The sequence below is a fragment of the Triplophysa rosa genome, linkage group LG12, assembly GCF_024868665.1.
Source record: "Triplophysa rosa linkage group LG12, Trosa_1v2, whole genome shotgun sequence".
In the NCBI taxonomy this organism is placed as follows: domain Eukaryota; kingdom Metazoa; phylum Chordata; class Actinopteri; order Cypriniformes; family Nemacheilidae; genus Triplophysa; species Triplophysa rosa.
Genome location: NC_079901.1, coordinates 6,763,160 through 6,784,991, shown reverse-complemented (window position 1 = coordinate 6,784,991; position 21,832 = coordinate 6,763,160). Strand labels below are relative to the sequence as shown.

Sequence of the window (21,832 nt, the reverse complement as noted above, 5' to 3'; positions counted from 1 at the left end):
TGAAGTGATTGGTTCTCTCCGTATCAGCAGCCAATGAGCTTGCTGCTCTATGTTTAAATCTCGGCTAGTGATTGTTGCAGCAGTGCAGCGCGTTTCAGAAAGCAACCAGACCTAAGATAAGTGAATGAACTTTACTCCTTACTACTCGCTGTGCATAATGTGTGATCTGCCTAATTTAATTAAAACTGATTGTAGCAGCAGCAGAATACGTTTTCATGTTAGCAGTCTTGCATTGCATGCTCGAGCTAACATCAAGCTATCAGCAGCAAACTTTACACATATGCGTTGTTACAGCACGAGCAACATGCACCCTAGAGTTATTGCTCAAACATGCCGAAGTAACTACAGTATATGGAAAAGGCTAAATGAATAAACTCTCGGTCATTTGTACTTTACAGTACAGCTGTCCTAGGAACCAAGTTGTCGTCCACACGGACTGATGAAGTGTTGCACAGGAAGACAAATTGATGAATGCTCATCTCTGCATCTTGTCTATGCCCGTATTATGCGTTCATGCCTCCCCGTAACTAAATCCGTGCATATGTTGTTAACTAGTACACGTATTGATGTCCTCCGATCTTCGTGGCTGCCACTGGTGAGCAATGAGCGCTGTAGCGACGTAAATTGCCATGAGAGAATACGCTAAATAGCATTAGCTCGTGCAGTGTCACACGTGTGCACATTTTAACTTGTTATTGCCCAACTACACCATGCCTATTCCGTAATGACGCAGAATGATTGTCAATGTTATTTGTATATCTTCTGTATACTGTCAGTGTGCAATGGTCTAAGTATACATGGTCGTAATTATACCTATCGTAATACAGATATCATTGCCAAGGATAAGTGGTGCAGATGTCATCAAAGACTGTTAATAAATGCATCTTTGTAAAGAATCTTTACAATTACTGATTCTTTTAACTCAACTCAACTTTATTTATGTAGCGCTTTTTACAATTTTCATTGTTACAAAGCAGCGTACATAAGACATATTGACTATAAGCAAAACAATTAAAGTTGTACCTGCAAAAACAAGAAAAAGTTGAAAACACAGAAGACAGAAACATACAAAACACTCCACACACACAATATGTACACGTACACACACACACGCTCAGTGAGAGCACACATTTAAGATAAAGGAGAGAGAAGCACAGGTCAAATATAACAGACTATAAATTCCTATATGCAATATTAAGTAAAACTTTAAAATTCTAAAGCAGCCCCCCCCCGGCCAGGCAAATAGTGCAAAAAACAGTATGCAAACGGTGGCGAGGAACCCAAAACTCTAATCGAGAAAAAAAACCTCAGGAGAACCCAGGCCCAACCAGGGGATTCCAGTTCCCCTCTTGCAAAAGCTGCTGCCTCTGCACAAGCTCCAGAGAGCTTGCACAACAAGGCTAAATAAAATAAATAAACTTACTAATAAGGTAAATTATAGTTTAAGATTATCATTAATAATCTAATAGCATTTGAAATTTTGTGGTGAAGACGTGCCAGGTGACCACATCCTTCTTTATCCAGCTCTATCATCTCAGCTCTTGTCAGGTCGCCACTTCCCATTCTCCGCTCTACCATCAGGTCAGGCCATGAAGACGTGTCAGTTGACCGCGTCCTTCTTTATCCAGCTCTATCATCTCAGCTCTTGTCAGGTCGCCGCTTCCCATTCTCCGCTCTACCATCAGGTCAGGCCATGAAGACGTGTCAGGTGACCGCGTCCTTCTTTATCCAGCTCTATCATCTCAGCTCTTGTCAGGTCGCCGCTTCCCATTCTCCGCTCTACCATCAGGTCAGGCCATGAACTGCATCCTGCTCGCTGTGGTAACCTTGCAACAATGAGACAAGACTGGCTGAGAGTAGAGTACTGTTCTGTACTCTTTGATGCAACAAGTACATCAGTTGTGTTTTTGGTTCCGGTTGATCTAACTAATGCAGCCTAAACCCTCAGAGGATTTATATTATGGAAGGGTAGTGTATGCAAGATTAAAAAGATGCGTCTTTAGTCTAGATTTAAACTGACAGAGTGTGTCTGCCTCCCGGACAGTGCAGGGAAGACTATTCCAAAGTTTAGGCGCTAGATAGGAAAAGGATCTACCACCTGCACTTTTACCGGAATCAGGTCATAATTGGCCGCTCAACCAGCATTGTACAGAGTCGCCCCACTATGTCTGGGGTCGCCATACTCAACGAGTAATTCCATGGTATCTAAGTGTGTGCAATGGCAGAGGCATGTGCTTCATTGATTTAATGGTTGAGATAAGTATCAATGACCTTATCTTGATAAATTACTCGGGTGGATGCTGGGGTCTCATCTTCGGACTGCAATGTATACTTGTTAAATAACATTGCACTTAGTGTGCGTCTATTAGAATTAAGCCGGTCGGCATGAAAGCCAAGGTTCACATAGTCATAGGCATCACATAGTCATAGTCATAGTCATGTGACATTCACATAGTCATAGTCATAGGCATAGGCCATTAGCTATAAGCCGGTCGGCATGAAAGCCCAGGCACACATAACCCATAGGTCATAAGCATTTAGCCGGTTGGCATGAAAGCCCAGGCACATATAGATAGTAATACATGCGGTTCACATAGTCCTTTCGGGCAGCAGCAGTACACATGTCTTGGCGATAGATCTGTTGGGGGTGTTCCTGTCCACGGCTTGAATTGATCATTTCTGTCTCCTGCTTTGATGGGGGTTTATTCATTTGTTATATGTGCAGCAGCAGCATTCCTTATATGCACACAGCAGCATGTTGTGGACATATTGGCAGTAGCAAGTCTTCTTACGTGCTCCGCTGCAGCAGCAGCAGCGTAGCAGATCTATTCCGCCAAGACCAAATACATTATATGTCATGCACACTACCATGCTAAACACTCAGAGAGTTGTCATGACAGAAATAAATAGTTCTGCCATGAAACTCTAGACGGCGCAGTCTTAAATTCTAAACCTATCCGACATAATAACTACTACACGGTGAAGTGATTGGTTCCCTCTGTATCAACAGCCAATGAGCTTGCTGCTCTACATTTAAATCTCAGCTAGTGATGGTTGCAGCAGTGCAGTGCGTTTCAGGACCCTCCTCCTTCTCCAGCTCCACCAGTATAGATCTGCTACAAGGACCATGTAAGCTGTGGTTTATTCATATGTTATATGTGCAGCATTCCTTATATGCACACAGCTGCATGTTGTGGATATATTGGCAGTAGCAAGTCTCCTTACTTGCTCCGCCGCAGCAGTAGCGTAGCAGATCTATTCTGCCAAGACCAAATACATTATATGTCATGCACACTACCATGCTAAACACTCCGAGAGTTGTCATGACAGAAATATATTTATGAAGAGTTTGGTTTGGTATATATATATACAGTATATACTGTATATACTGTGGTAGTCAATGGTGCCCCAGAAATATCAGTTGCTAACAGTTTCCAAATATATTTCTGTGTTCAACCAAACAAAGAAATTTATCTAGGTTTGGAACAACTTGAGGGCGAGTAATTCATGACGAAATTTTCAGTCTTGGGTGAACATCCCTTTAATAATGTGACTACTGTAAGTTAGTTACTCTCCAACACTAAAAAGTGTATACATTTTGATTAGATCTTAACCGTATCTTACTTGAGGGGTCTGTCTCTAAGCAGCAGTCACTGGAATCTAATTGCACAAAAGCCAGGGGCTTAACTCCATCTGAAAAAGCACTTCGTCCACCTCAGCATCCCCGACTTCCCCAACAGCGCCTGTTTCCACTGATAAGAGCAACTCGGATCCCATCAGATTCCTCGCGAAGATGAATTACGACACTTGTTGTGAAAATCCTAGCTGACAATTCTCCCGTTTTTGTGCATCACCCTGAACTTACATGCAGAGTAAGTAAGTTCCTTAATGTTGTTTGCGCTCGCTGTGACTTTGAACAATAGCTCCTGAACATGGCGGGAGGTTATCGGTTCTCAACCCCGGCTTTAAAAAACCTGCCTTGTGTAGTTATTAAGGAATGAGATATTTCCTCCCAGTACACAACAGCTGTATTTGAAAGCTAATGTGACAAGTAAGGCCGGAAGCAAATATATAAATAACAGGACAGACATCTGCTTTTGCAGATAAGGCGAGCATTGCGTGACATTGATTAAGGTCTGCCTCTACTCAGCATTGTGAATCTGCTGATTTAACCACTACAGATGCATAAGTTTCCTGATATCTCCTGGCATGAACATGTATTATCCTCTTTCCCAAGATGATGGGAATTGAACTGTTCTGCTATCTATGTCTGGAGATTTTACAGTTCAAGTTATATGAGGGGAATTTCAGATATTACTGTTTGGTTGCAGTTCAGCAGAGTCGCGCTTGTTATTCAGTGTTATTTATGTGTACGAAACGTCAGGGCACCAAGATTCAAAGAGAAAGATTTGAAAATGTAAAGCACCCTACATCATGGTACGTGAAAGAGATAAGTTCGCCCCAAAATAAAAATGCTGCTTCTTCACCCTCGTGTTGTTCAAAACTCTTTCTTCTGTGGAACACACAAGAAAATATTATGAGAAATGTCTGAGTGGTTTTGTGTACATACAATGGAAATGATTGGAGGTCCAATGTTGTTTGGTTACCAACTTTCTTCAAACTATCTTCTTTTGTGTTATGCAGAAGAAACGGAGTCATACAGGTTTGAAATGACATGAGGAAAAGAAGATGATGAAAGAATTTTCATTTTTGGGTACACTGTCCCTTTAAGCAAGTCACTGGCCTCTCTGAAAAGTTAGTTTTTATTTTAATAAAGTAACATATCTTTAACAGTACATAAAACATTCTGATTCATTCTGTCACTATACAATAACAACTTGCTTACAGTGACGTTTAATTGAAATTTACTTAGGAAAAACAATCCTGAGAAAGGGATAAAAAAGGAACTATTGCCCTCTGCCAGCCCAGAGGTTAATTATTTTGCTTTATTTTTATGTGATATTTTTAGCCAGTACTAGTAGTCTTTCACGGAATGGCAGCGGGTACTGTACAGCAAGTATCTATTGTTCTCAGGGTCAAGGTAGTACTGATCTCAGTGCCTGTCAGAAGAGACTACAGAAGAGAGAGAGAGAGAGAGAGAGAGAGAGAGAGAGAGAGAGACAAGAAAATAGAAATCTTGGCTCTATCAGACAAGCTTTCAAAAGCCATTTCAGGCGAGAACATTGTCATTTTTGTAGAGCGGGGCTCAATAAACACTGGCAGGTGCTTGCTGGCATGGGTGAAGAGTTAATCATAGCCAAACACTACCCAGATGAACACTGTCAATACAGACGACTGTGATGGAAATAGATTGCACTTGTGATTGTGGCAGGCGTTTCGACTGTTTATGAAAGTTTCATGGAAATACGGCACACGGAGAGTTGCTCTTAAATAGGGCTGTACGTGTATTCTTATGGTCGTGTGCATTTTTATTTTTTCAAGCAGTCCCCTGCTGCCTTTGTGTTCAATACTGTATTAGATCTGTATTTATCATTTCGGAATATTTTTGGATATACCATAAAATACATAAATAGTCACAAAAGTGAAAGTCTTTAGTTTCTTTTTCTGTTTTACCTCTAAATCTCCAATGCACATGACTGACCACACTGTAATGTTTCACTAAACATGTTGTTGAATATTGCAAATGCAATCCTTTAGCCAGATTTTGGACCGATTTGCATGTCGTAGGACATCGTAGTAATTCGTAACGACATGGGGCGCCGAGGCGCAAGATTCAATCGTGTCGTCTCGTATAGTTCGCCATAGTATACGACAACCAAAACTGCTCCTGCGAGGTCGCAAGACATCACGACAGAAAGACTAGCATGTTTAATTTTTTCCCTGGTCGCTCACCACAGCTGTGACGCTGTAGTGACGTTGACCAATAGAAGCACAGCACAGAAGCGCTCTCACTGAAGCTCTTCCGTACACAACATTCAAACATGGCGAGCTATCTGTAGAATGGACACCCATACTGTCCCCGTCTTGCAACCCAGGAACGTGTCCAATGTCGGGATTTTTTTTCTTTTTTTTACGCTTTTCTGAAGCCAAAATAGCCAGTGCAAAACACGCTGCTTCAATTCCCATATCTATGGTTTATTTTCATACTGCAGCCGCTTCTTTCCGAAAGTCAGTCAGTCACTATAGTAGCGCCTACTCAATGACATCACATACGCAACCCGTGTTGTAAAAGACGAAAACCCGTTCTCGTTGGGAGGACACGCCATTGATTCTTGTGAACGACATGTCAAGATTTGCAAAGTCAAAATCGCAAAATCTGACACAGTGACATCGTAACAGATGAAAAAAATTGTGTAATCTGGAGAGGCCATTAAGCAGACCTCTAATCAGACCACCACGCTCCCAGTGACACGGCTTTCCGAAGAGCTGTGCAGAAACACGCCTCTGATAATAGGACTTGCATCTGAGAGAAAAAGGAAAGAGGATGGTGATTTTTCTCAATCCGCTTAAAGGAAAGAGTAAAGCTCATTTTACTTATCTGGCCTCAGAAAGGAAGGGAATCGATACTCTGCATATTTTTCCATTTTATTTCAGGCTTTTTTCAACATTCATTCTAAACGTAATACATTTTGCAATTAGAGCGGGCGAATTCACTTCACCCATTTCATTGATTCCATATGCATGTAAGTGGACCATTTCAATATCGCCTTGCGAATTTGGCCATTTCTCAATTCCTCTGCCCATATGCGAGAGAGCTGGCATTTAATTACACAGAGTTCCCAGAGACAGGCCAGTATCAACCATCTCTTTATCCAGTGTGCTGCCGGCACTGAGTGGATTCTGGATTCAATGCCTCTCTAGCTCAACATTACCCCAGTTCTCTGTGCTGGTTAGTGGGGCTAGTTGTCACATGGGACAGATGTGTATCTCAAAATCTGACCTAAATCAATCCATCGCACGTGTTTAATCTGCGAAAGTAGATACAGAAGGAATTTTCTATGTTTTCATTGATCCAGTGTTATGGGCTGTTCTCTATAATGAAATCAGAATTTTCCGAGATTGCGCAAAGTGCTTCTAAAACGCTGTAGATCAGGTTATGGTCCCACTATTATTGTCAATTATCTGTATTCATTACAGTGAAGCATCAGCCCAATAGCAGTTCTTATGACACTGGTTATGTCCACCTATTTGTGACTTCTATTAACTATAAACACATTTGCTGGGAATCAGTGACTACCTCCAGTAGTTTTGCAAACATTACTGTTCATCACTCACATTACACTGAATCATGCCGGAGGACAGAGAAACCGCACAGATATGCCAGAAGCCAATAATATGCCAATAAGTCACGCGCTAATGTAAAGTCTGCATGCTGTTCGGCTTCCAGATGGTCTCTTTGCAATTAAAAGTTGCCAATGACAGTTTGTATAATGACTTAGAAAGACCGTTTTCATTTGTCATTGCGACTTATGTTCATGAAAGCTTTATTTGAATTTATGTACTCAATTGTTTTGAGAACAAAATACAAGTCATAATATTTCAACTTATAATAGCCTAGTTTCATTTGGAGGGATCTTAAAAGCATGAAATTGAATTATTGTTACTTAAATAGGCGCGAAGGCTAATTTTGGTGATCTGGCCAAGCAGTGATAAAGGGCCACCGTAACCCCGCCCCTAAACCTAACGTCACAACGTCAAATCATAATAAAACCTAAAACATACTATTTTACGAGGTGAGGAATTCCACTTCATAAATAGGTACGAATTCCCATCAGATTGCGTTATTTATACATACGAAAGATAACGCATATTAAAGGGGACATTTCATGAAAATCTGACTTTTTCAATGTTTAAGTGCTGTAATCGGGTGTCTGGTGCATCTACCAACTCAGAAAATGTGAAAAATGACAATCCAGTAACTTTGTTTACGTGAGCCTATCTCTGCAAGCCTGTGAGAAAACGAGCCGTTCAGATTTCACTCACTTTCCGATGTAGGTAGTCGTTCTTATTATAATATTACCGCCCCCTTTTCTAAACGTGTCCACCCATGGCGCTGCCGCCATTTTTGTTTTCGCAAGCGACATATGTGAATTAGTTCCGACACCATGGCAAAAGTAAGCAAAGCATGCTAAGTGTTGTGTTGTTGGCTGCACAGAGCAGCACAGAACACTGTTCCCAGCCTGACAGGAGAGCAATGGATTTATTTTGTTTTCAATGGAAATCCACCAGACTGAACGAGGCAAAGCTGCAAATAAAGACATTGTAAGTACCGTTATTTTTTAAGTAAGACCTCAGGGACCTGTTGCAACTTAAAAGTAGGTAAAATGTCATTGTGAAACGTTTGTCCATTCACACAAAGAAAGCAATGTGTATTAGGGGTGGGCGGATCGATCTAAATATCGATAGTATCGATGCCAACACTGGTATTGGTATCAGATCGATACAATTGTAATTTAATCGATATTTTAATTTAAATATCTCACTTCTACGTTCATTATACTTTGCTCGTGTCTTCTACCTCTACAATCCTGAGCAAACGCTGCTTTCACATCCTGGCCCACTTTGCTACTCCTTCCCCTCCTGCTTCGATTCTTTGTTGTGTCGTCACGTGACTCACTGACACAACGCGCCGAGGAGCAGCGAACTGAGTGAGTGAAGCTGATAGTAGTGATGGGAATTTCGGATCATTTTACTGACTCGGATCTTTGAGTCTCGTTCAGCAAAATGAACGAATCTTTTTTCGAGTCATATCGTTCATTTCGTTCATTATGCAAACGTTGATCACATTACAAACAATACAAAACTATAATGCTATAAGAAACAGAAAAGATTAATTCATTGTTTACCTGGGTCTTTAGTCTATGATTAGCTCACCACACCTCTTATCTGACAAGTCCTCGGGTTTGACTCCTTCGTTCATCACGTGACAGCGTCGTAAGCTAAACCAATGCAGTCAGAGCCGGAAAGAGAATTGATTAGTTCACCTCTCGAGTCTTCGGGTTTGAATCGTTCGTTCATCACGTAGACAGCGTCGTAAGCTAAACCAATGCAGTCTGAGCCGGAAAGAGAATTGATTAGTTCACCTCTCGAGTCTTCGGGTTTGACTCCTTCGTTCATCACGTGACAGCGTCGTAAGCTAAACCAATGCAGTCTGAGCCGGAAAGAGAATTGATTAGTTCACCTCTCGAGTCTTCGGGTTTGACTCCTTCGTTCATTCACGTAACAGCAGCCTGTAGCTAACCAATGCAGTCTGAGCCGGAAAGAGAAGTTGTTAGTTCACTCTCCGAGCTTCGGGTGAGTTTCGTTTTTCACGTGAGTACTTTGGCGTAGATTTCAATTCCATACAGGACCCATTGAATGTTGCGCAAATGCCATGCGCGCTGAACGAATCACTACCCTGACGCGACTCGTTCTTCCGCGATCACATTAAATGATTCGTTCAAATGAACGAATCGTCAAGAACACACCCATCACAGCTGAAGACATTGAATGAAGAATCAGGCATGGCCGAGAGGAAGAGAAGCGTTGTGACTTCAATACATTAATAAAAAATATTGTCTAAAGAATTGATCATTCATTCACCTGAGAAACAATGACATACTGCTCTCCCCTACACAAAAGTATTTTTTTTTTAAGTAAAAAGTATCGTATTGGTATTGGTATCGGCAATACTGACCCTATATGTATGGGTATCGGATCGATACCAAATTTCTACAGTACCGCCACCACTAATGGTATGTCTGTAAACACGCAACGGGAATGTCCTGTGTCAACCTTACTTTCACTTAGAGAAAACCCATGCATTTGTCTTGAGTATCTTCACTTATAGAAAGCAGTGTGTATGGTCTGTAAACACGCAACGGGAATGTCCTGTGTAACGTTACTTTCACTTAGAGAAAACGCGATGCATTTGTCTTGAGTATCTTCACTTATAGAAAGCAGTGTGTATGGTCTGTAAACACGCGACCAGTTTGTGATGTGTAATTTCGCATGTAGAAAACATGACGCAGAAAACAAAGAAAACAATGTGTTTGGTGTTTAAAGACGGAAACAGCGTTTCTCATTCGCTTTATGTGACCCTTCTTTTGTCGATGGAAGCACAGGCTCACAGCCCTGGCTGAGTTTTCTGTGAAAAGGGGGCGGAGACAAGCAGCTCATTCGCACTTAAAGAGACACACACCAAAACAGTGCGTTTATCCTCACATGCAAAACTGGGCAATTAGGGCATGGTATAATAAAAGATCTGCAGTGTATTTTGAGGTGAAACTTCACAGACACATTCTGTGGACCCCTACGATTTATATTACATTTGTGTAAAAGTAGCAAGAAACCTCTCCTTTAAAATATGTTAGATTGAAAGTCGTGCTAGGTGACATGAAAAAAACTTGTGCTAGGTGACATGAAAAAAACTTGTGCTAAGTGACATGAAAAAAAGGGGAAATTCATGACTGAGAACACGAATCAATAGATTACATTTTGTGACAAAGTCACGAATTCCCGTGAGACTGTTTTGACAAAATCATGACCACAAGACAATCCGATACAAATGCGATATCTTCCAGTACACTCAGGGCCGTTTCTAGCTGTTTGGGGGCCCTATGTGAGATACTATTTGGGGGCCCCTATTTTTTCAAACCCTGAGGTAGAGATTCCTAACTTTTTCATATATTCTGTGACGATGCAGCAGTCTGTTACATTTTAAGAGGAAAGCAGGCTAGAGTACATTAAACATTTTTCAAGAACACACTGTATCTGTTGCATTTATTAATGTAAACTTTGAGGTGGCATAACATAAAAAAGCTTTAACCCACCATTCCAAAACAGTAAAAAATAAATAACTAAACTTACTTAAATACGTATATACTGGACCAGCATCCATGCTGATGGTCCTGCTGCTTGCTCGTCAGGAGCAGTTGCTGATGGTCCTGCTGCTTGCTGGTCAGAAGCTGATGAAGGTCCCCCTGGCTCTCCTTGAACTGGACCTCCGAAGTATTTCAAAATTGCTCCTGCAAAGACAAAGCTCCTTAGGTTACCAAGCAATCAAAAGCAAATATTCATATCATATAACTGCAGCTGTGTTGCACTATGCAAAACATTCTGAATCTGTTTTTATATTAAACATTACAATATACAGTGTCCCTGTTTAAGGATGTACCAGTTTTTTCTGTGTTTATCTCCACATTATACTAGTTAATTAATAAAAATGAAGGTAAATGAGTGATGAGCACCATATGATATGAAGGGAATATGTTTGCATATATCTTGCAGTGCATTACAAAGTGGCCAACTAGCAGTCCTATGCAGTACAGGACACTTTAAATGTACAGGTTTGTTCAAATTAGTAAACTACATTGTCACAATATATATTCTAATAAATTTGGCAAGGGGAATTCAACTAAGTCAGCAGATTTATCCAGTAACCAAACCACAGTAAATAAAAATACAATAGAGCAAAGACTTGGATAATATTTCATAGCACAGTGATCATTTAAAATTCATAGTGCTATATGAATAATCCACTGCTATACTGCTACTACTACTACTAAAAGTAACAATAATCGGTCTAATAATAATTGGTTTTATTTATAAAATAGTAGCACAGGTCTATGCTTGAGACACATTTATTTGAGCCTTTTTTTAAAGCAAACTCTGGATAAAGCCGACTTTATTTACATACAAAGTCAACAATCATAGCCCGTTAGCTGAGGTAGCTCACATTTATCTGAGGCTAGCTGAGCTAGCCAGCATGACAAAAGTAGGAAACTAACTTGTTCAAAAGTTGGCATTATGTGTCCCCCTCCACCCACATCAAATGCCTCACCTTTATCCTGTGATCGTTTTTCTTCATCGGTTTTCTTCTTTTTGCGTTTCTCTGCACCAGACGCATAAGTACGTTTCGATGACATTGTAATTGGCGTCTACCGTTATTCTCATCACTTCAGTGGAAGGTGGGCGGCTGTCAATCATCCTGTCAGACCTGTCGGCAGACGTCACTTACCACGTGACACCCCAGCCCAAAGGTGATTTTGACCTGATTACCCCATGAACACTTACATGCTTTGCAAATGAATGCATAATGAATGCATGCAATACATGCAAATAAAGACAGGTACGTTTAATTCTCCAAAATATAATAAAATATGAGGCTGAACTTGCAGTTTGGGGGCCCCCTGGTGGCTGCGGGGCCCTATGCAGCCGCATTGTCCACATATAGCAAGAGTCAGATGTGTGTAAAAACTGAAATTTTGCATTTATGATACAAAGTAACCAATGATCATATGTTGGTTTGGCCAAGCTTGCCTCATGCGCATGCTGTGTTTTGCCAAGAACAGACTTAATATGCCAGTGGATTCATTTCAAAGGACAATCCCATGTCCTTGAATATTTACAGCTGTTATACTGTATTTGATAGTAAACTCTACTTTGTTATTCCTGTTTTTTTTCTTAAAAAAAACAAGTCTACCCCTGCACAGTATACATTGGTTAGTTAAAAGCAGCATTTTGAATAGAAGCAAATCCATATACAATGAAGAGATGCGGGTAACTCGCATATCAAGCTTCATTAAAATAAAAGAAAGTGTGCCTTATCAACACATTCATTAAATTCTGCCCTCTGATGCTCTTAACTGTTCTGTTTCTGATGCCTTGAACAATTACATTGTTTTGTGAGCAATAATGGTCTGAATGTTGCGTGCCAGCTCGTGACTGTCTAATATTCACTTTTCAAACATCATAAGAGAATAATTACAGATGGTGCAAAATACTGAATATTTAATTAAAGAGTCGTCCGGCGTTCAAATGCTGTTGTCTTCTGCTAACCTCTGCCTGGGCAGAACGTTATGAAATCACTGCTATTATTATTTTCTCCCACTCAACATGACACTTTACAGTAATAGGAAATGGCAGCTGTGGTCTTAGTGAGTCAAGCTGCTCCCATTAAACCAAATGGCAAAGCCAGTTAAAAGCTAAAATGACTTGAACCGGCTGATGCGTAATTGGCTTAATGTTGTTGATTTGGCCATTACGTTGTCATCGCGTAGTCAGGTTGTAATTGGCTGTAGATATTTCACTTTACGATGCAGTGGTGACATGTTGTGTATAATCAGCTAATTATTATTCTAATGGGTTTTTTTAGCCTTAGAAATCAATAGGATTCGTAAATATTTGCATATCTGTAAAGCTGAAAATATGTAATGGTTCCTGTGTCAATGTTGTACGTATCAGGGATAGTTCCAGGGCTAGGTCAGGGGGGGCTCGGGGGCATTTCCCCCCAGATTACCACTTTAAAATATCTAGCTGACAATTAAAATAATTAAAAATTTATTGGTATAATCCGGCAGGTAAAATTAGGTTGGTCACACATCTCTTCAACAAGCTGCACAATCTAATATACCACCATTGTCTGAAGCACAAACATGCACTAGGTGTTATCGCAGATTTCAGTTTAATACGTAAGGTCGGAAGGTTTACCTAAACCAGGGGTTCTCAACGTTTTTTACTCCAAGGACCACTATATTCAACAATATTCAAAGACCACTGCCACTCACAAAAACTCAAAATTTCGCCCCAATAAAATATTTTAGAACTTGACATCAACTGTGAAAACGTTTGGACATTATAAAATGTCCAAGTAACAAGAAATGGCTCGTTTTTAGTTTTAAGTGCATTTCAATTCAATTTTTAAATATTAGTCATCTTGAGCCCCCCCCCCTGGAAGTCAGCTGGGGCCCCCTTATGGGCCACCGCCCCCCGTTGAGAACCACTGCTCTAAACACACAAGCAATGGTAACAGTGATGTGCGTAGGCAAACGCCACTAAATACACAAAATCCTAGATACACGCATTAACAAATAATCTGCATGTCGGGCATTTTATCCGCTCATGTCTTTCCATTCCTTCAATTGATGAGTTCCACTTACTGTCTGTCAAATGATTTCTTACCTGATAAGCAGATGTTTTTCTAAATGAGTTTTTTTCCTGGCACTGTTTGAGTCATCCACACCTCATTTACTTGAGGACAAGAGTGGATGCAGAATTGATAGACCATCAACTGACAGAGCACCTCTGGGAATTAGACAGTGATTTCCCTCATAGCTTGCCATTCTTAGTCTCAGAGCTAATTGATTTCTGACAGGCTTTCCTAGCAACAGGTTTCCCTCCTTCTTCAAACTTCTATTTCTCAACATATGTCCTTGCCGCGCTGCTGAGAATAATCTGGAAATGTACCGCCGCTTGTCAAGCGTAATGGTTTTGCAGATTTGCTAGAAGCAGGCGTGTTGCTGAAACAGCGTTGGTTTAAGAATGGAAATCAAATTAGCATTTAGATATGTTAGCAATTAGATTTCATTACTGACATGGCGGAACCTCTATAGACGCATGCATAAGTGTTGTTATTGTTCAGATGCATTAGTTGTTGAGCACCGTAAACTGTTTGCCAGCTGGCCAACTGCCATAATTATACACACACCTCGAACATCTGTGACCCCTGAAATGCCTGGGAAATGCTTGACTGATGCACACAAATGCTAAAACAGCATGATAGCATAATACAGACGTTGTTACTAAACTGCTTACTTTGGCAGAGGTCTTCTTGCTGCTCGATCTACCAGATAATGGCTTTCTTTGCATAAAACTTCCACTTCAATCCGGTTCAGCTCAATATGCATTGATAATATAACTAGACAAAACATATTATTTCCTCTTTTGATAATTGGTGTTTGTTTTATAATGCATTGGTGAGATGTAGTTGAAGAAGACAAAGTACTCAATCTATTATATATAGACAGTTGAATCATTCATTAAAGACAGATTGTTGCTGAGGCCTGTGGACGGAACGTTCCGATGCAGTTTTAATATGGCCACATGGGGCATTGTAGAAATATGATCAGTTCTATTTTACACAAACCAACAACAAAAAGAACATTCAGAATGGTCCACCCTTGTATCGAAATCACTTACAAAACCAAGTAAAAACCCCAATAAAATTCAGTATGAGAGACAATGACTTTTATATTACAAGCTATTCATTTCTATTCAAATGTATTTTATAGCACTTTTGATAAATTTGCATTGTTGCAAAGCAGCTTTAGAGTAAATTCATTGGTACAAATAGTAGAGACAAAAGTTAAAAAGGATATTGGAAAATAGTATATGGAATACATGGTATTATCGCAACATTTTCAATAAGATGTATACTGACGAAACTGAATGATGATAATTGTCTTTAGATTTTAAATCGAAACGTTACGTATATTCATAGGGCTATTACATTTATGCATTTGGCAGACGCTTTTATCTAACTAAAGCGACTTATATTGCATTATATTATACATTTGTTTCTGAGTATGCGCAATCCCTGGGATCGAACCCATGACCTTGGCGTTGCTAGCACCATGCTCTAACCACTGAGCTACAGAAAAAAAATATTATGTCTGTAAGCTTATAATTGGTTTTAAAAAGAAATATGACTGAATTAATAACAACTACATCAAATTTGCACCATTTCAAGAAACGGGCACGTGTCAGAAATGCCATATAATTTGAAGACTCTTACCTACCACAATGCTTTATGAGAAGACAATGTATCATAACGGTTTATACTATGAGACCATGAGATATTTAATCAATTAGTATGACAAATGACAGATTAAATTACATTTGCTTTTCAAGATCCTCTTGCAGGACAACTGGCCAGACAAGGACAAACTTGGACTCAAGTAGTCAGGTCCTGAAGGACCACTATTCTGGGAAATGGTTTCAATCATAATCAAATACACCTGTATGTAAATTTGAAGTAATCCTCAAGATTTCAATTGGCTTCTTCAGGTGTGTTGACCAGGGATGAAGCTAAACTTGACAGGACGGAGTCAATGGCCCTGTCTTGGTGTATGTGAGTACACATATCATATTATATATGTACAGATGTGAATACAGGACATTACACAATAGAGGAACAGAAAATAAAAGTCACAAACAATTCCAGAATAAACAACAGACAAAAGCATACATACCAAAAGAAAAAAAATGAAACAACAGATGTACCATGACATCTTTCTGTCTGTTTTTAGGTCATTGTTGTTGTGTTATCATGTAAAACTGGTGCCTAGCATGACGTTTTTCCTCACATCACCACACAATGTTTTCCAGTGTGACTCACTGGGGAGGATCAAGGGAGGACACTCAGCCCACTGCTGACATCGCAAATTGCTAGTTGCCTGCGATGCCATTGCGAGCCTAAAAGATCACATGCATTTTTCTAACAATCGCCTTTAACGGATGACAGTAACGGTGCCCTGCATCTCCGTGCATGGACATGAATGCGGTCACAACCTTTCGCTTTGTTGTTCAAACGACCTTTTATCAAGGAGACTTGAGCATGAAGAGACAGAAGCAGGTCTGACCCAACAACTGAACGCAGATTAGAGGTCCTAAGAAGACGAGGGAACAAAGGAGGAGTGTGAGCTTAAATCTGAACGTAAAATGTCATTGCCAAATGAACAAAGGATGTTCAGCGTACACAAATTGTACTCCATCAGCAGTGTGTTTCCGGAAAAAAAAGGATTTTTTAATTTCATAATTTCAAAACTGCCCAAAATACTACTTGGTTATATTTGTAATGGAATTCAATTCAAAGACAAACCTTTTCCAAGATCGTTGTTGTACCATGTTAACCATTTAACATTTAGGGAGTGTTCGATGGAAGAGATGAGCACAAAATGTCCTTCTTTTATGTTTTCGGTTCTGTAGATGACCTTCATATTCAACTGCTCAGTTGCTGGACGGGTTAATCCACAGACTGGATGCAAGTGAGGCAGCAGTTGAGTGATGTGTGTTGCAATATCTCTCTTGGATTATTTATCTTGCATGCCTGCTGGTCTACAGCGAGTTAACGTGACAGTATCTGCTATCTCTCTCTCTCTCTGTGTAGCAACTGCAGTGATGCAGCACAGATTATCCCTAAAGCCACGGCCATTTGAGTTCAAATACAAAACTGTATTAGAGAATACTCCATGTCATCAACATCATTTTATCTGTCACATGAAGCTCTGACCTGTGAGGTATAAGCAGAGTAAAGGCTTGTATACACCGGGACGATGATCGCACATGCTTATCGCCAACGTTTTTCGGTGTTCATACCCAAGCGATTTTCACTGGCGATGAGCTGAGTGAACGTGCAAATTCACTCCCTAACATAGATGGCGCATAATGAAAAGCAGAAATACCCTGGTACACAAGGTGGCGCTACGCAACTTTATGCTTCTGACACTCAGAAGGAGAATTCATCTTACTTACTTACTTACTTACCAAGACATGTTTCACTGTAACTTCAGCAGCTCCAGGCACGTTAACAAAAGCGCCAACCTCATTAGTCGGCCAGTTTTTAACATGGCGCGTCAAACCAAAAGAACGACCCTGAGGCGTTTTTTTTAAATTATGCTTTTATGCCTGCCGTTTTGCGCGTCGGTGTGCACACTCACATTGGCGCCCTTTGTTTAGTCATGAGGCATTAAAAGTCAACGATAAACGCGCGCGATTATCGTCCCAGGGGTACAAGCCTTTACTGGAACAGCATTTCATTATCAGGGCATTGAATGAGATGAAATCTTAATAGTCTTTCTTTCTTTGGGGGCTAGAAACTATACAATTTACCTCATGTCAAGCTTGGGTCTCGGCTTATGGTCTAAAGTAAACCACAGTCTATTTTCAGTGTACAAGAGGTGATAATTACCTCAACTACCAGTCCCTGTATTTTTTCTTTATAATGCACCTTGAGAGAAATAAAAATAGGTACAAGTAAATTGTGTTGTTAACAACATGAGGAGCTGTGATAATTTGCTCTTGGATGAAGGGGAGAAGTGCTTGAGGTCATTCATTCTCAGATTTGTGAATAAAGGTATTGTAGCAAATCTGAGCACATTTAGAGACAATGTTGAGATCTCATCTGAAACCAAGACGCACTTGATACTACGACCATCATTTATTAGAAAAAATAAAAGAGACACAGAACACTTTAATCTCCATTTAATTTCATGTTATCTTTAAAAAAATCTATATCAAAAGTTATCTAAAAAAATCTAAACTTTTTCTTACCTTTGGAATCAATTAATCAGTAAATCCAGCATTATCTCCATTTCAGCCCATTAAAAAGGACAGCCTAGGTTTTGAAATAAGAGGTCTTGGGCATCAAGAGGTCAAACCTATTGATCTGTGTCTTGGAGGTCAAGCTGCTATAGACTGTTTCATCGGATGCGCGTTTGTGGTGGACTGCCCTTAACTTCCGGTATGTTTATCGGTCTGGCTAGTGTTATGTTAATGGTGTCGCAATCTAAATCTAAAATATTGGAGAAGCAAGTTTAGCCAAGTAACGGTTCTTCTCGGTTTCTGTTGCTTTTTATCAGAAATAATCTACAGGCACTCTATTATTTGCGAATGTGTACCGGAAGTGAAGGGTACACATTCGCAAATGCACGCAGTTTATGTTGTTGCTTTGAAACCGTCTGTAGACTGGGAGCCGAACTATAATGTTTAATTACATTGTATTCATTTAATAGAATATGATGATCATGGCATGCACAGTACTACTTTAGCAGGTTTTATAATGGCAAACTCATAAACATGCTGAGCTGTTTCTGTGACTGCAGAGGAGAATGTTGCCTCTGGCTGTGTTGTGCTGCTATTCTCTGTTGTTCTACACTAGCAAGCAGCAAGCTCCACAGACCAAACAGTCTGGGGACTTACTTTGAAGCTGTTGGCTTTGAGTAGTGATAACACTTTGCTATAGCTGACTGACACTGCTGTTAGACTGAGCGCATCACATCCAATCTTACAGCTGCTGAAGCTACATATTTGCTTTGTAGCTTATCGCATTAAAAAAGCAAAGCTTGTACTGTGTGTGTGTGTATACATAAATTCGCAATCTAAAATTATACAGTTTCTATTAAGAAACTGACATTTAATCTGATTTAAAGACTTTCAAAATACAAGTTTTTTTTTAAATGCAAGTCTTAATAAATGCCCATGGCGGGCTTATCTTTGCTAGTTGCATGTCGTCAGGAAGTGGGTAGGTTTAGGGTAGAGGTAGGGGTTAACTACTGCAGAACATCTATTATTTTATATATAAGTACGTATCATACGTATTCATAAAAACATTTCAGTTTTACAAATGCCAAGAACTGAGCGTGTTATTTTCACCCCTAGTGGAGGCAAAGCGTGACACTGACGCCGTATTTTCAAGGGGACCAACATGTCTATTACACACTTTCGGCATGATTGTGTAGTTATAGTTATTGTCGAATTGATGTTTTTGCATTGACTTTGTATGTAATCTACTCGCGCAAATAATAGAGGCTATGCACGTGTCATCACCGCACACGTCACATCACATGAGGTAAGTGAGTCACGCCCACTGAGTGGCAGAAAGAATGAATGCAGCAGTGTTTACCGCAATCTGTACTCGGGAAAAAGTTGTTGTGTTATTGATTGATTGTACAAGACAGAAAAAAGCGAGTGGATCGCTGCAATTTGCTGAAACAAATGGAATACTGAAACGTGGATGTTTGCTAGCCATTTCATATCAGACTCAGCTCAGGTACAGTAAGTTGTTTTTGTTGAAGCATACCATAATAGCATTACCTACCTACTTTCTACACCTTTATATGTTGCATAAATGTAAATGTATTTCTTTTAACATTCTAAGCAGATGTATTTCATACAAACTTAAAGTATTGTCAAAACTGTAAACATTTAGAAGAGCAATGTAGATCTTGTAAAATTCAGTTTATTAAACCACTAAACGTGTTTTGCTCGAGTAGAAAATGTTTACTTAAGGCTTTGCTTTCTGTATTTCCCCCAATGTTGAAATCAGGTACAAAATAAACATCAGGAAACGCAATTTTGCACCATATTTCAGTGTCCAAGGACACCTGGTGCCTATGCACTGTAAGTCATAAGGATCACCGTCAAGTCCAACTGCTTTTAATTTCAGCAAATAATTGCATGTTTTAGTCCTGGCTTCTATGTTTCTCCTATTGAAAGTAGCCATTTTGCTGAGTGTTTTGCCACTCAAGGGAGCGTGTCCTGCCCCTCGAGTGGGCGTGTCCAGGTGTATTCATGTAGGAAAGTGACGTCAATGCATACCCTTTATTAAATTCACTTTCGGTGCACACACCTTTACACCCCTATCTTAAATTATGATGCCACCATTTTCATTATAAATAAAAAAAAGCCTACCCTCTGATTGGTAACAAGAAACAATAGAACCAGTAACCTCTTTCATGATGCGTGAAGTGTCCTTTTGTGCTCAGCAGAGGAAAAAATTATACAGTGGTGAAATGGCCTGGGATTGAGTAAATGATGACAGAATTTTTATTCATAGGTGAACTCTGTCTTTAATTACATTGTGTTGTCTATCAAATGTCTCTGTGTTTTGATAGTGTTTCTGTTACTTTAGTATTCAGCTCATGTTTAGTAAAGGAAGAGAAATTGTATGCTGTGCCGCAGGCAAATTCATCCTCTCGCTGCGAGGGCCTTGACTCGTTGTTGGTAGTCGTTCCTCATGCAGGGCATCTAAAGAGACACGTGAATAAACGGAGCACATAAAAACAAGTCTCGTTTTCATTCGACGCTGGAAGATCCTCTAGACCCACCTGGAGGACAGTTGCTACCCTTTTTCTGTCCTCTTTTCCTCTCTGTCTGTACTTCCCTCTCTCACTCCCTCCCCTCTTCTTTTTGAATATGAGCAGTGAATTTTCTTGGTAACAGATGGGTCCCTGCCACAGTCAGTACATCATGTCCAAATCATAGCAATCTGCCACGGAAAGAAGTGGAATGGATATGAAGTCATCCAAGAGCCAGAGGCGTTTCAAGTGGTTTGCAAGAACACTATTCCCTTTAAATCTTACTATTTACTTTCTGCCTTTTGGAAAAAGGTCAAATTATTTATTCATCTGGCCAGCACTTCATCGTCAAGTGATGAATAATCTATTTCAGTTATACTGTTTATTTTATTGATGGATTATGGCATGATATTTGCATTTGTTGGATGTAATTTAAATGATAAAAAAACACTTTTTAATAAATCATTTTATTCTATTAACACTTTGTGTGTTTCCATTTCTGTATCTGCCTCATGGTTGAATAGAAGTGTTACTCACAACAGAGTTGTATTTATATTTCAGTAAAAGTAGGATCCAACATTTCTGGCATAGTCATAGTTGGAATATTCCAGATGTACCCAATACATAATCCAGAAAATCTAATTGGCTACTAAATTCTTCTTCTGAAATGAAACAATGGTTGTTTGAGATAAAATAGTTCATATTTTGAGCTTAGCAAAATTGAAACTAAAGCAAACGCATAAAGAGATAAGTTCAAATATGGCAGGGTCAAAGATGAAAAAGGGTTTAAGCATTAAGTGTAATACTGCTTTAAATAACTAAAAAGTTTTCTGTTTAATTAAATAGTTTTTGTTTTTCTGAGCAAAAAATGTATATCATACAAGCTGATTTACATGACGCCCACTAAAATGTCATTCAGTGTAACAATCTTGTCAGGCATATTTACAGCAAAATCTATTTATGACATATTAAAAGACTAATTACTTTCACCCCAAATGCTAATTAATTGTAATTTTACAATTGCCACTCTCCTAGGTTTTGCCCATTGGTCAATATGATTTTTGCCTAATGGCCTAATGGTTAGAGAGTCGGACTCGTGACCAGAAGGTTGCCGGTTCGATTCCCAGGGCCGGCGGGTAACAACTGAGGTGCCCTTGAGCAAGGCACCTTACCCCTACTTGCTCCCCGGGCGCTGCAGTGATAGCTGCCCACTGCTCCGGGTGTACGTGTGTTCACTACTCTCTGGATGGGTTAAA

General features: G+C 39.8%; 1 long non-coding RNA gene across 1 annotated transcript; it reads right to left on the bottom strand.

The window, feature by feature from the left end:
* Positions 1-1,109: 1,109 nt before the first annotated feature.
* Positions 1,110-16,973, bottom strand: LOC130563210 (uncharacterized). Its single transcript, XR_008964070.1, has 3 exons — positions 16,601-16,973; positions 10,810-10,967; positions 1,110-1,826 (listed from the first exon to the last, which is right to left on the bottom strand). It is a non-coding gene; the product is annotated as an uncharacterized LOC130563210 (long non-coding RNA).
* Positions 16,974-21,832: the final 4,859 nt, after the last annotated feature.